We start from the raw sequence: 12404 nt of genomic DNA on the forward strand, positions 1-12404 counted from the left end.
TACTCTCGGAAGATCTTTAGGAAGGTTAATATCATCCCTGGTAACGACTAGAACTGTATGTTCGCTTGTTGGACACACTAATTGGATTGGCAAATAGCAAACGAGATGAGGATGACGTATTCTCTCAACAATGAGACGTACTATACTATAAATTTTCAAATCGATATTGGTGTGAAGAATTCCAATAATTTCTTAAGAATTCTTCTAGAACATGATTCGTAGAATTTCTGATGAATACGGTAGTTAAAATATGGAAGTGTTTGTTATAAGGATTTTATCTTATAACTTTATCTTGCAATAAAAGAAACCATCATCCATTTTTTTTAATTTAAATTTTTTATTTAAAATGTAACACAAATCAAAATTGATGCACGTTAAAAGCTCATGTCATAGAAAAATTAACTGTACTGATCGATTTATGTCACTGCGTGGCTTTGAAAAAATATTTGCACTCTCCATAAATTCTTTACAGTTTGTTATTCTACTTAATTCTCCACCATGACATAGTCAAATGTACCCCTGATACCTAGAGATTGTAAAATACCCAGAAAAATTTGTAACAGTGGCTGTGTTATTTGCAACACCGGTTAGCCGTTGACATTAAAAAATGGAAAAGAGAGTTGGAGTTGCGTACCGACTCGCGAGTAATAAAATATAATGGCAGTTTTATTGCGCTAGCGTCGTGTAGCGCACTTACATCACTCGAATTCAACCATAGTCGAGAGTTAAACTTGTTTTGTCCCATGCGCCCTGCGGTTACCTTCCCAGCGTAAGACACTTTTTACTCCGATCCAACATTTCGTGTCGCTGTGAAATAGGTCACTCTAACTCGTGCTGGATAAAATTTTTAGTACGCCCGTCGAACTTGGTCATAATTTCCCGTTTACTGCCTATTTTGTGATATTGAAAAAACTGAGGTCATCGAGATGAGTCGAATGGTCAATATGTCTCTAATATTAATCTCATATTAATGACATTTCACATAAATAACAATTAAAATAGACTTTATCTTATTATTCCTTTACAGTTAGATATATATGTATCTTTAAAAAAATATGTAATTTATCTTTCTAAAAATTATAAATTTCTTGCACGACACAAAATCAACCTTACGTATTGTAATACTTTCTCCGCAAAAAAAATCTTAAAATACTATTCATTAAGTTTGACATAGAAACATAACTTCTTGCGCGGAATACATTCATTTATCACTATCTTACACCGTTAGATATCAAAGAAGCAATTTGCCCAACCTCTTAAATTAACATTTTGTTATTTTTTTATTTCTGTGCCAAGGTGTAAATCAATCTATTTCTGTGGTTAATTTCAAAGTAAACATCATATTAACTTATGCACTTAGTAAATAATAAAATAAGTCAAATTTAATACATTTTCTTGAGTTAAACTATTTAACTCCATTGTTTTCACGAAATTAACGATATAATAAATAGAGTAGCAGCGACGATCTATAGACGATATATAATTAAAAATAACTCCAATTAAATATAATTTGACAAGTTAATTTCAATTATATTGTATTTTTAATTAATAACTATCGTAAAAGTAAATAAGAAAAACAGAGCAAAATATATCATGTAACCTGCGTGCGAATATACATCTATCAGGATAAAAAATTATAGGATCAGGATTTGTAGCCTGAACGAGTAACAACGTTTACATTCTTCAACAAGCTGATTCTCAGCACACCATTGTCATTCGATAGCGGCTTCGCTCGCGATGAAAAGTCCAGTCTCGTTAAAAGGGAACTCAGAAACTGGGCTCGTAGTGGGCGAACAATTCGCGGGAGTTCTCGTGAAATTATGTTCGCGCAAGCGGCGTTTGCGAGGAGAAAAACTGTGAAGGAAAAGGAGATAGGATGTGCGGCACCGCTCGGTTAAATGAAAAATTGAGCTTCGCTCTCAAGTCCCGCGCACCATCCGTAAAGTCTCGAGAAGCTTTAGTACGGGTGAAGAGTTTCATCGCGTTTGGAATTCTTCGCGAAGACGAAACCGTCTCTAAGTAATAACGGTGGTAAAATCACGAGTTTCCACAGCCACCGCAAAATAATAGGAAAATAAATTGACCGCCATTCAGAAATGAAATTTCATTCGCATATAACCGTATTTTTGCCCATGACAAAATATTGGTTGCGGTATTTTACGGGTGCCAATCAATCGCGATTGAAATCCGCATTCATGTTTGCCTGCGAGTGTAAATACGGGGAAATAATTGGCTCCGTTCCCTATAAATTTCTCTACTTCGGTTTGCCAACTCGATCGGTGTGCCAAAGTTACGTCTTCAACTAAAGCAAGAATATTCGCGGACTAGATTCTGACTTGTCTGAATAATAAAGGTAGGATCGTTCTCTTATTCATTGTTCATCTTCAAATAGTCAGAAAACTCATTTTGTTAACAATGAAAGTAATATCCTTCGTAGAATAATTAATTGTACAAGAAATTCAAGGGCTATTGTTGGAAAAATCTACTAAAGCTATAATACTACTGATCTATTAACTCGTTCAGTGCGCATGTAATCGTCATTTATTAAAATACTATCAGCAGGCGATTAAATGTTCACAAAGGAATTGCAGAAAATAGTTGACAGCAAGTATGATAAGTTTGTGCTCGAAATGAAAAAAAAAATAAGATAAGAATAATAGATCAAGTTTACATTTCCGTCTAAGGAGCTTAAACGTCAAAAGCGGGCTCTATATTGAACGGAAATATCCTAATAGTGGAATTAAAATCAAGAGAGTGGAATATTATTCGTCGTTGAACGTTTGCTGATGAAGCGTATGATATAATTTCAATTATATTGTATTTTTAATTGTAACTATCGTAAAAATAAATAACAAAAAATATGGAAGTTATTGTTTAAAATAATACCGCTTCACGGATATCATAATTTCCAGGGAATGGAAATAACGTGTTACTTTTATTATTACTTTATATAACAATTGGTAATGACTTTGCATATTTTTTTATAACTGTAACGGTGATACTAGGATTGAAAAAGTTACTCGTTACTTATAATGGGTTGGAAAAGTTCACTCGTTACTGAAAAAAACTAACTTAACTAACGCGTTACTTTTTAAAACTTGTAATGCATCAACATATTACTTTTACTCGTTATTTTTTTTAAATAAACAACACGTAATAGTGACGTGTTACTTTTCAAAAATAACTCTCCTAATCTTAGCGTTTAATTAATTATTATTACCGTCATAAAAAATTACGATGTCATATCAAATTGTTACTATAAAATGTGATGGCAAAAGTAACGGCGTTAGTTACTCCCCATCGCTGACAATTCCGTCAAAATACCTCATTATAATTCCTTATATTAAAATATCCTATGATTGATTAAGCGGGATGCAGATACAAGGGATGTAGACCAGAACAAGAGAGCTAATAGCACGCAATACACGAGCGCGGAAGAACGAGATCGTGAAGGTGCAGCGGTGCAATCAACGCAAACCAGCGGAGGCGCATCGTCTGAACAGCGTGATCATTCACTCGGAAACGAGAAAACCTTTAACCCGATATCACGTAATCCTGCAACTCACGAACCTCTCCCGACGGTGAGGTTACCCGACACTTTCATATCGGCGTCAGGAGATCTCCGATAACGCCACGAGTTGCGACACGCGGTGCATCGCGCGTTTCATGCGCGTTTACAATCTTCGCTTGTATCACCTCCGTGGGATTTCGCTGCTCGTTCGTCACGGCAAGCGACGACAGCGAATCCGTATCGAGGAGTACACGCCCGCGAGTTATCACCAGCTGAAGGACGATAATAAATGTGACGATGACGAGTTGACGGCGCGCGTAAAGAGACACGAGAGTAACGACGGGCCAAGCATTCACCTCCTTCACCTCCTCTTTCCTCCTCCTCTTTAGTCTCCTCGTTGAATTTATGAATACCGCTGGGTGTAAAGGGACCGTACCTGCTTCCTGGTTGTAAAGGGAGATATATGCACCTTATGGGACATCGTACATTAAACCGAGAACGGCCTTTGATGGTACTTATATGTACACGTAATATCGCGAATGTGTTAAGTGTGTATTGGTACAGATACGTTATGTGCACTTATGTAGCAATAAGTTTGGATATATTTTGATAGCTCTTGATAGCCCTTGGTAACGTGAGGAAGATACAGTTTAGAATTGCGATAACATATAATCAGAACCTCGATACTCAAGATAATATATTACACTGAAATATACATGGAACAAACGGTTTTGTTAAAATATTTGAAAATTTAGCTAGATAAATAAATTAAAATTATCTATAAAATAAATTAAATTACTACTAAAAGCTAATTAAATAAATTAAATTAATATAAAATTAGATCTAAAAATAAATCTTGTTAAATTATCAAAATAATTATGTAGAACGTTCAAACTAATTGCTAGAATGTCAAAAGTTTTTACAGCATTGTTTATTATACACGAGTTCTTAATATAATTATTTTGACATTTCAAGATTTTCAGATCCTATCTACTTAAATTTTTTTAACATCTACTTAAATACTTTAGCAAAATACATTGTACTTTAAATGATATTAATTACGCGATGTAAAAATTTCATTTTGACATATATAGAATATGACAAACATAATTATCTAAAAAATTATGGTCGTATAACGGTGCGCATAAATATAAATAACAATGGCAGTTAAACACAAAAATAAATTTTCTTGCGCCCCAGGTGCTTTCCCAGCTCTATTTTCTTTGCAGTGTAATAATAGCAAACGCAAAGATGAGGATTGTGCACGTAGTTCATCAAACGTAATTAAGTTCGTGACTGTAAGAATGTGGCATTGTCAATAATAATATCGTAGCTGTTTTATTTTTACGGTGCGCGAGCTACACTCTGTATCGTCTTATCATGCCGCATAGTTTTTAATTAAAATTCACAAGCTAGCTTCACTGAGCGAGCACATTTCAAATTCGCCAGACAGCCGACTAATAAAACGCGCAGCAATATGCACCGTGTGAAACAATTCTCCTCTTTTAGAAAAAAAGTGACGAAAGTTAAACTAGTTTCGCAGCCGAATAAGCGCGACGATATTATGTTCGTGTATGTGTGAGATTTTCGAAAACGCTTATGGAATATTTGTCGATAGCGACATTACAATGCTATTATCAAGCTGTTACTGCTCTGCTTTTCCATTTAAATAGCAGACAGTAGTTTAATGAAGCAGGCAAATATATGTGTGGTTTCATATGTAGTTCGTATTTCGTCGCCTCTAGCGAAACTGTGTGGATATTTAATTAATCTCGCTTGCAATTAAGCGAATCTCGTATTATAATTCCGTTAAAAATCGGGAGCATGTCTGGCTCTGCCTCTCGATAAATTTTTGCATACGCATGCGCTGGCGCTTCTGTGAAATATAATATGTCCCTTCTATTGAATCGCCCTGTTAGTACGAAATTTTAGATTCTTTGAGGAACTCAAAATCAATTTTCTGCAGCGAAAAACTTTTAGTGCCAATTATTTATAACTCACATAAAAATCTATACGCGTAATTTATTTTAAACAATTCAGTTCACTATTTTCAATTTCGTTTTGCGGTGAAGTATGATTGGTAGTTTTTTACGAGGAGTAGCATTGAAAAATGTGAACGCGGATTGTTAACGTGTCACAGGAATATCCGTATAAATGTCGATCGACCACGTCGTAAAACCCTGGAAATTCTCGCAACGGAGAGACCTTTTGATATTCCGTGTGATCGACTGCTGCATATCTTCCTCCACATAGTGGAGGAAAAGCTCAAGAGCTGGAGAATTCCGATTTCCGTGGCGATCGGAACGAGACCGAACTTTGGCACTCTTCCTGAATGCCGATGAAACAGATGCAATTTCAAGCGCACGAGAAGCCAGTAGATTGGATACAAGGGTGGTGGCGGCGTCACAACTGCGGCAGTGATCGAAAAAAAAAAAAAAGATGTTCGACCTAGTTCTCTAGGCGGTTTCTGCACTGCGTATTCCGTTCTGTCGCGCGTATGAGTCTTACAAGTTTAGCGACGTACGAGCAGTTTAGCAACGTGATTGTTCTCAACAGTGCACAGTATATGCGGAGGAAACAAACGCAAAAGCTGCTTTGCACACAAGCATTTGCGGAGTCGAGACGTGTCGCTGAGATTGGGCGACACTCACGGGCGAAGAACTTGAGCGCAAAGTTTCTAACATTACTGCAACGTAGATACGCAAAGGCAATCTTAAACTGAGTGTAAACTAGCGGTGGAACAGTATCCTTTAATGCAGGGTTCCTCGCGAGTAACTCTTAGACGTCGTGCTTCACGGTATGTATTATATACAACGGTATATTCTTCTTTATTTACCTAAGGATGATATATACTTAACCCTTTCAGACCTGATTTTAATGGAGCCATGTTAAAAAAATTTTTTTTAATTCAATTCAAGACACACTTTGGTAAACAATTCATATTAAAAAATTAATTTTTTCAAAACTAATTATTTTTTCAACATATACATTATTATATCTGCTCTCAGATGATGTCGATAGAATTAAATAATTTGGGGTAAAAAATGCTCGTATACTTTTGTTTAAAAATTAACACAATATCATGGCTTATTTCGAGCTATAATTAATTATAGCTCGAAATAAGCCATGACATTGTGTTAATTAAATAATTTGAATAATGTCTTCAAATTTGACGTAAATTACTATGTACACAAGATCTGAAGGGGTTAAGTTTAAAACATACCGTTCAATTATCCTTCTATCAATTATACCTGCAGGACTTGTTCTCAAAGTAGCTTATATGTTTCCAAGTAGCTCATATGTATAATTAAATACTTCTGCTTCTTCTCTTTTTATAGTTGATGTAATCTTCACTCTTGCTTCTCTCTTTGATTCAATTTATTTAATCGAGAGTTCGATCTCCTGTACTTTGTAGAATTTTATCGAGCTAAGTGAATATCTCGATGTTCACATTTAATATCGTTTTATCCCTGCAGTTTGGGATCAAATCTTTCATGTTCTGAATAATTTGATAACTTGAACTTTCTACCGCAAACTTTAGTTAACGTTAAGTAAGGCTAGACTTTCATCGAGTTTTGTGCTGACGAAAATTCTATAACAGTTTTAAGCACAAATCGCACCAACATACATATAATTGCGGATCGTATTCGCGTACAAACGAATGACAGGCTGTTATAGTCAACGCAAATGCATTCGCAGCCGTGATTAATGCCAATCAAGCGACGATTTCGCGTTCTGAATTCGGGACCCGGTTAACGCCAGGAATCAATAGACCCGCAAACCGAACCGATTAAGGATGCACGGGCGAGTGGAACCGCAAATCTAGAAATGCAACGTGGGTGGTGTTTCGGTCTGAATGCAGGATGACTAGAATTCCATAACTAGTTACATCGTTTTACATTCCTGCACCCATACCGTAGTTCTACTGTCTTACTGGCCGAACGTCATATACATAAAATATATTCTTGGCAAGAACGATACAACGGCAAATAGCTTCATCGATTACACATTTATCATCAAACATATAACACGCGGATCTCCATATTTATGTATTTTAAATTCTTATTTTACATCTTTTAAAAATACGCGATATCGATTTTCAAAATTGCGACTTCTAACATCGTGGACGAGTCAAAATTCATTATAATTTAACTATTTATTACAATGTAAATTCGTTTAATTTCGTAAATAATTTATGTTTAATTTCTAAAGCTGAATACATTTTGCGGAAAGTTTTGTAACACTGGTGAAATATTTTTTATATGGATAAAAATAATAAAAAATGACGGGATAGATATAAAACTGATAATATTGACTTAGCCCAATTTTCCAAGCGCTTTCCCGACGAGACGATGCTTCATCCAGGAAGCTCGCTCGGAAATCGATAGTCACGGAAAAGCTATCGAGTCACGCGTGCAACGAATTAAACGGTCTTCAAGCTCATTAAGAACGATGGTATGTATCAACGATTTGCCGCATACAAACATGCGGATACACATATCTACGCACATATATTTATACATACAACGGTTCGCGATCCTTGATGAATACGCGTGGCGATATCTGTCTTCGCTTAATAAGATCGACATCGAATATCCATCGAAGAGTACACTGTCAAAGTTTCTCTTCACCCGACAACGAATACGAATCGATTCCGCTGACTAGTGGTCTATGAATAGCGCAAAATCCGGATTAAGAAATGGATCGGACGACCCTGCGAAGCAGAAGGCAAGAGTAACGTGGCGTCGCCCAGAGGACGCGTTTCTCCAAATAAGATATATAAAAGTTTGTGAAAACGACGTGACCTATATATACCGAAGGGATCCTTAAATCTTCGCAAAAACCTTCTTAGTTAAAAGAATGTATTGATTCTCTATTAAAAGGAATACATTAAGCATCGTACGCTTCGTATTACAGCGTTGTTTAGAAAGTGCCCTAAATCTAATATACGAATGTCCTTTTCGCAACCAATTTCTTCAATTCAATCAATTTAGCGTAATTACAGTTTTCAATTTTATCGATAAATAGTTATTAATTAAAAGTAAGGAGCTTCTTGCAAATTAACGTGAAAGATAGAAAAAAAAACGACAGATATGTTTGTTCTAGTATAACTTCTATAGAGATACATAAGTATGTCGTGCTAGAATACGAGTGACCCGAATAATCCTATTATTATAGATGGTTAACCATCTATTAATCCTCTTCCTGATTATATTTTCAAATTTCACCGAAATATCCACCGAGAATAAATGTCTAGTACCTTTAATACTAAGCTTCAAGCTCAGAGGAATACGGCTGTGCATCTAAATTAGAGGCGTGTAGTCTTGACAAAGCTACAGAATAGTGTGCAGAGAGCTTTCCTTAATTTTCTCCTATCATCCCTTAACTGCACAGAGAGCATCATGCGAGTTTACGAGCGCCGACTGTGCGTCGTAGCTTGCTTTGACCACTTTATACTTGTAATACAGTCTACTTTAGCTTTGTTCTCTAATTTTCAAGAGAGTACCCAAGAACGTATCCTTTTGCCTGTTGTGCAAAATCATTTTTCGTGAAAAGAAATATTTTCGCAAAGAATTCTCTCAATCACGAAAACGTAGGTGACAATAAAGTAAAAATAAAGAACATATCAGAGCAATTTCTGCGTAAATCATTTCTGTGCAACATTTTCACAGAAAAGTATTCGCTAAAAAGATTATAATACTGTTGTAATATAAAAATATATCTTACAAAATTTGATTATCGGCATGTTCGCCGATGCACAAAGTACAACGAGAGTTATTTAATTCTTTTGTTTCCAGAGTTGTCCGTAGAGACAGAAATCGTCGAAATGAAAAAAGTTAAAAGGTTTAATTCTAATTGTTTCTTAAATCATTTAAAAACTTGATAACGATGATGCAATAATTGAGACACTCACCGTGATTATCCTGAATCGCACTCTTTCCTGGAGAAGTCCCCGAGGGTGTCGGGTATCACTTGATCAGTTCAAGTCCTCTCGTCCTAGAGCACTCGCAGCAGCTTCTTCTCGCACATTGTCGTCTTTTTCTTCAATCTCTTCGCCTTTCACAGTTCTTTTCAAAAGCTAGATCAGGATATATCGCTGCCTTGTCCTTTCACGATTTCCTGGCGAACGTGATCGACACTCGCACGGGATCCCAATTGAAGGGTCGATCCCGCGCGGATCGCGGCAAGCAAAAGAGAGAGAGAAAGAGAGAAAGAGAGAAAGAGCGAGGAGATATCTCAAAAGCTCCGCTTCACACGAAGCGCAGTGGAGAACTGAGCGAAGTGCCGGCCGGTCGAGCAACCAGGCGGGCTTTTCCGAGAGCGGTTTAACCAATCGCGACTTCTCTCTCACCCCCACGTATCTTTTGCGCGTTCTCTCTCTCTCTCTCTCTCTCTCCCTCTCTCTCTCATGCTCCCTTCTCTATCGCGTCGCGACGCGATAGACGCACCGTTCGCCGGTCCTACGACGAGTTGCTTGCCACCGCAACCCCCACAGGTGTATAATCTTTCTGTAACTGGGGAATACGTGCATCCCCCAATTGAAATCAGCAGCGAAAACTCGTGAAAATTCGCAATACGAGTGAAATCTCAATTTCCACAGGTCGAGAGTTCGATTACAAGATAGAAACATTTTACTGTATTGCGTGTTGTGATCAATAGACAATTGCATTTGTACAGTCAGCTGATAATGTTAGATATATGTATATATTGCAGTTATATTTTAAGATTCTACTGCTAACAATTATTAACATTTTGGCGCTAATAACTACTGGCTCTCATTGGCAATTAGTTTGTGATTTATTCTTGGAGCCAAGGAAATAAATTTATATGTTTATATTATTTAAAATTCTAATTGTACATTTTATTTTTCGAAGCTATATTTTCGTAATTCGCATGGAAAAGTAATTCTTAACTTTCACGAGTATTCGGTTGGAAGCTGTCTAAATCCGAAATCCGCACAGCCGGAAACGCGCAATATTACCGTGGAAGTTCAACCGCCATTGTCATAAAATCACAAGATTTCCAGAACAGTTGGATTCTCTCTGGCGAAGTAGGTTAACCAATCGTGAATTTTCCACTAGTTCGGCGCCCTTCTTCTATTTCTTATCTACACTACCGTAGTCGCGTTACTCATGGAACGAAACGAATGGTTCGTCGCGTTTTCTGCCTGATGCCGACCTCCTCACCGGAAATTAAACGTGGAAACAGTACGGTGACGGACCTCAATTCGCGAGATATTTTCAGTCGTATCTACGAAACAGCGGAAGTTCCTCTAAGCGCCTCTTTTCACGTCGAAACTGACTCGAGGAAAAAAGGCGAGAAATGCTCGACGCTATCGAATATAGAATACTCTCGGCGAAAATTTGTCTGGGCGTTTCACGTAAACGTAAACGTACGTATGTGGTGTCGCCTTTCTAAAAGAAATGTAAATCCTTTCAACAGCCAACGGTTTTAGTTCTGTTTACCTTTGAAATTCAGGCGCGGCGGAATTAGGACGGGGAACATAGGAATACACGTCGGAGGATACCCGACGACACGCGTAAACGTCAGCTGATGCAGCGATTCGCGCGATGCAGTCTTGTTCGTTGCTAATAAACATAATATAATTTAAAAAATAATATATATAACTTGCTGATGGTGGTCTCCAAAGAGAGTGGAAACGTTCAAGATTTCGGAATAAAGCTGCACATCATCTATCAAATTGAAGTCAAGTTCCTACCAAGTGACGCAATGTATATGACTTCGGTTTTACTTTATGTAAATTTTTATATTATTATTGTGTAAGTTAACAATTTTGAGATTCATTGGGCTATTCATTACATAGCTAATTTGATAGTTGGATAAAGAAGAACGAACTAAATTGTTGGGTTGGTATCATCAACTTGGAAATTGCGTCATTTATGTAACTTCGATTTATATGTTATATTGATGAGGACCCGAATTGAAGAGTTGAAATGTATATTTTATTCATTCTGTTACATTCACATGAAAATAAAGAATTTTGTGCATCTGAATAGCTGATGTAGGCTCTGATGGGCTTTTTTACATTTTTAACTGATAGATTCTTTCGAGCCTCATTTTATATATGTATTCAAATTGAAGTATTTTACATAAACTAATACCTATGCGCTGACTCTCATCAGCCTTAATCTTATTGTTATTTATCATTTTAAAAAATAATCTTATTATCATATATATATAGTTTACAGTTTAACATGTTCTAGCACGTAGCGAAATGCATGACTCCTCAAATGGCAGACACCGAACAGGATATTCGCTTATTCTGCCGCTATCGATCGGGATACAATTTTACGAAGAATTTTTCGAGCGATTTCCTTTTTGAGACACATTTTATCTTCACTACAGCGACGGAGAAAATACGGTCTTCTTTACCCTCGGCTCAAATAGGCTTTTCCTATTAGCAATTGCGATTAATGATGCGATCAACGTTAATCGCGGTGTTTCGGAATGATGAAGTGCAAGAAATCGATCGAGAGAGAGAGAGAGAGAAGTCGAATGACGTCATAGAGGCGGTATGATAGTAAAATCGCCGACTTCGATATGAAAATTAAGTAGTGTTTGTTGCTTATCGGTGTAATTATCAATCGCATCATAGTCTTGCTCTAGTTTTCTCTTGTAAATGGCGTTGCAATTTTTTGCGCCGACTTATTATTTATGAAGAAACAGCCATTAGGTAATTTGATATAAAACATACTATATATAAAAAAAATATATGTATCATATACATTAAAGAAATTTCGCTCTTTATATTGAAAAGCTGCTATATGTTGATAAGCCGCTTATCTAATGAAAAGAGCAAAGCCATTTTGTGAACGTCAGACATTTTAATGAAACATTTTAATGATTATAAATCTCACACCGCATAGATATA

At 36.5% G+C, this 12404-nt stretch overlaps 1 protein-coding gene across 7 annotated transcripts in view; it reads right to left on the reverse strand.

Annotated features, from left to right (window-relative positions):
• Positions 1–12404, reverse strand: part of LOC105152182 (uncharacterized) — a 138934-nt gene that overhangs the window by 102772 nt on the left and 23758 nt on the right. Inside the window, exon 1 of one of the 7 annotated variants that reach the window (XM_011066308.2) lies at positions 9426–10088. The exons of the other annotated variants lie outside the window; for them this stretch is intronic. The gene's annotated coding sequence lies outside the window, so the exon portion shown is untranslated. Of the gene's footprint in view, positions 1–9425; positions 10089–12404 lie in introns of those variants that run through there. 7 annotated transcript variants of the gene reach the window in all.

This window comes from Acromyrmex echinatior, chromosome 14 (genome assembly GCF_024713525.1).
Source record: "Acromyrmex echinatior isolate Ae372 chromosome 14, ASM2471352v2, whole genome shotgun sequence".
NCBI lineage: Eukaryota > Metazoa > Arthropoda > Insecta > Hymenoptera > Formicidae > Acromyrmex > Acromyrmex echinatior.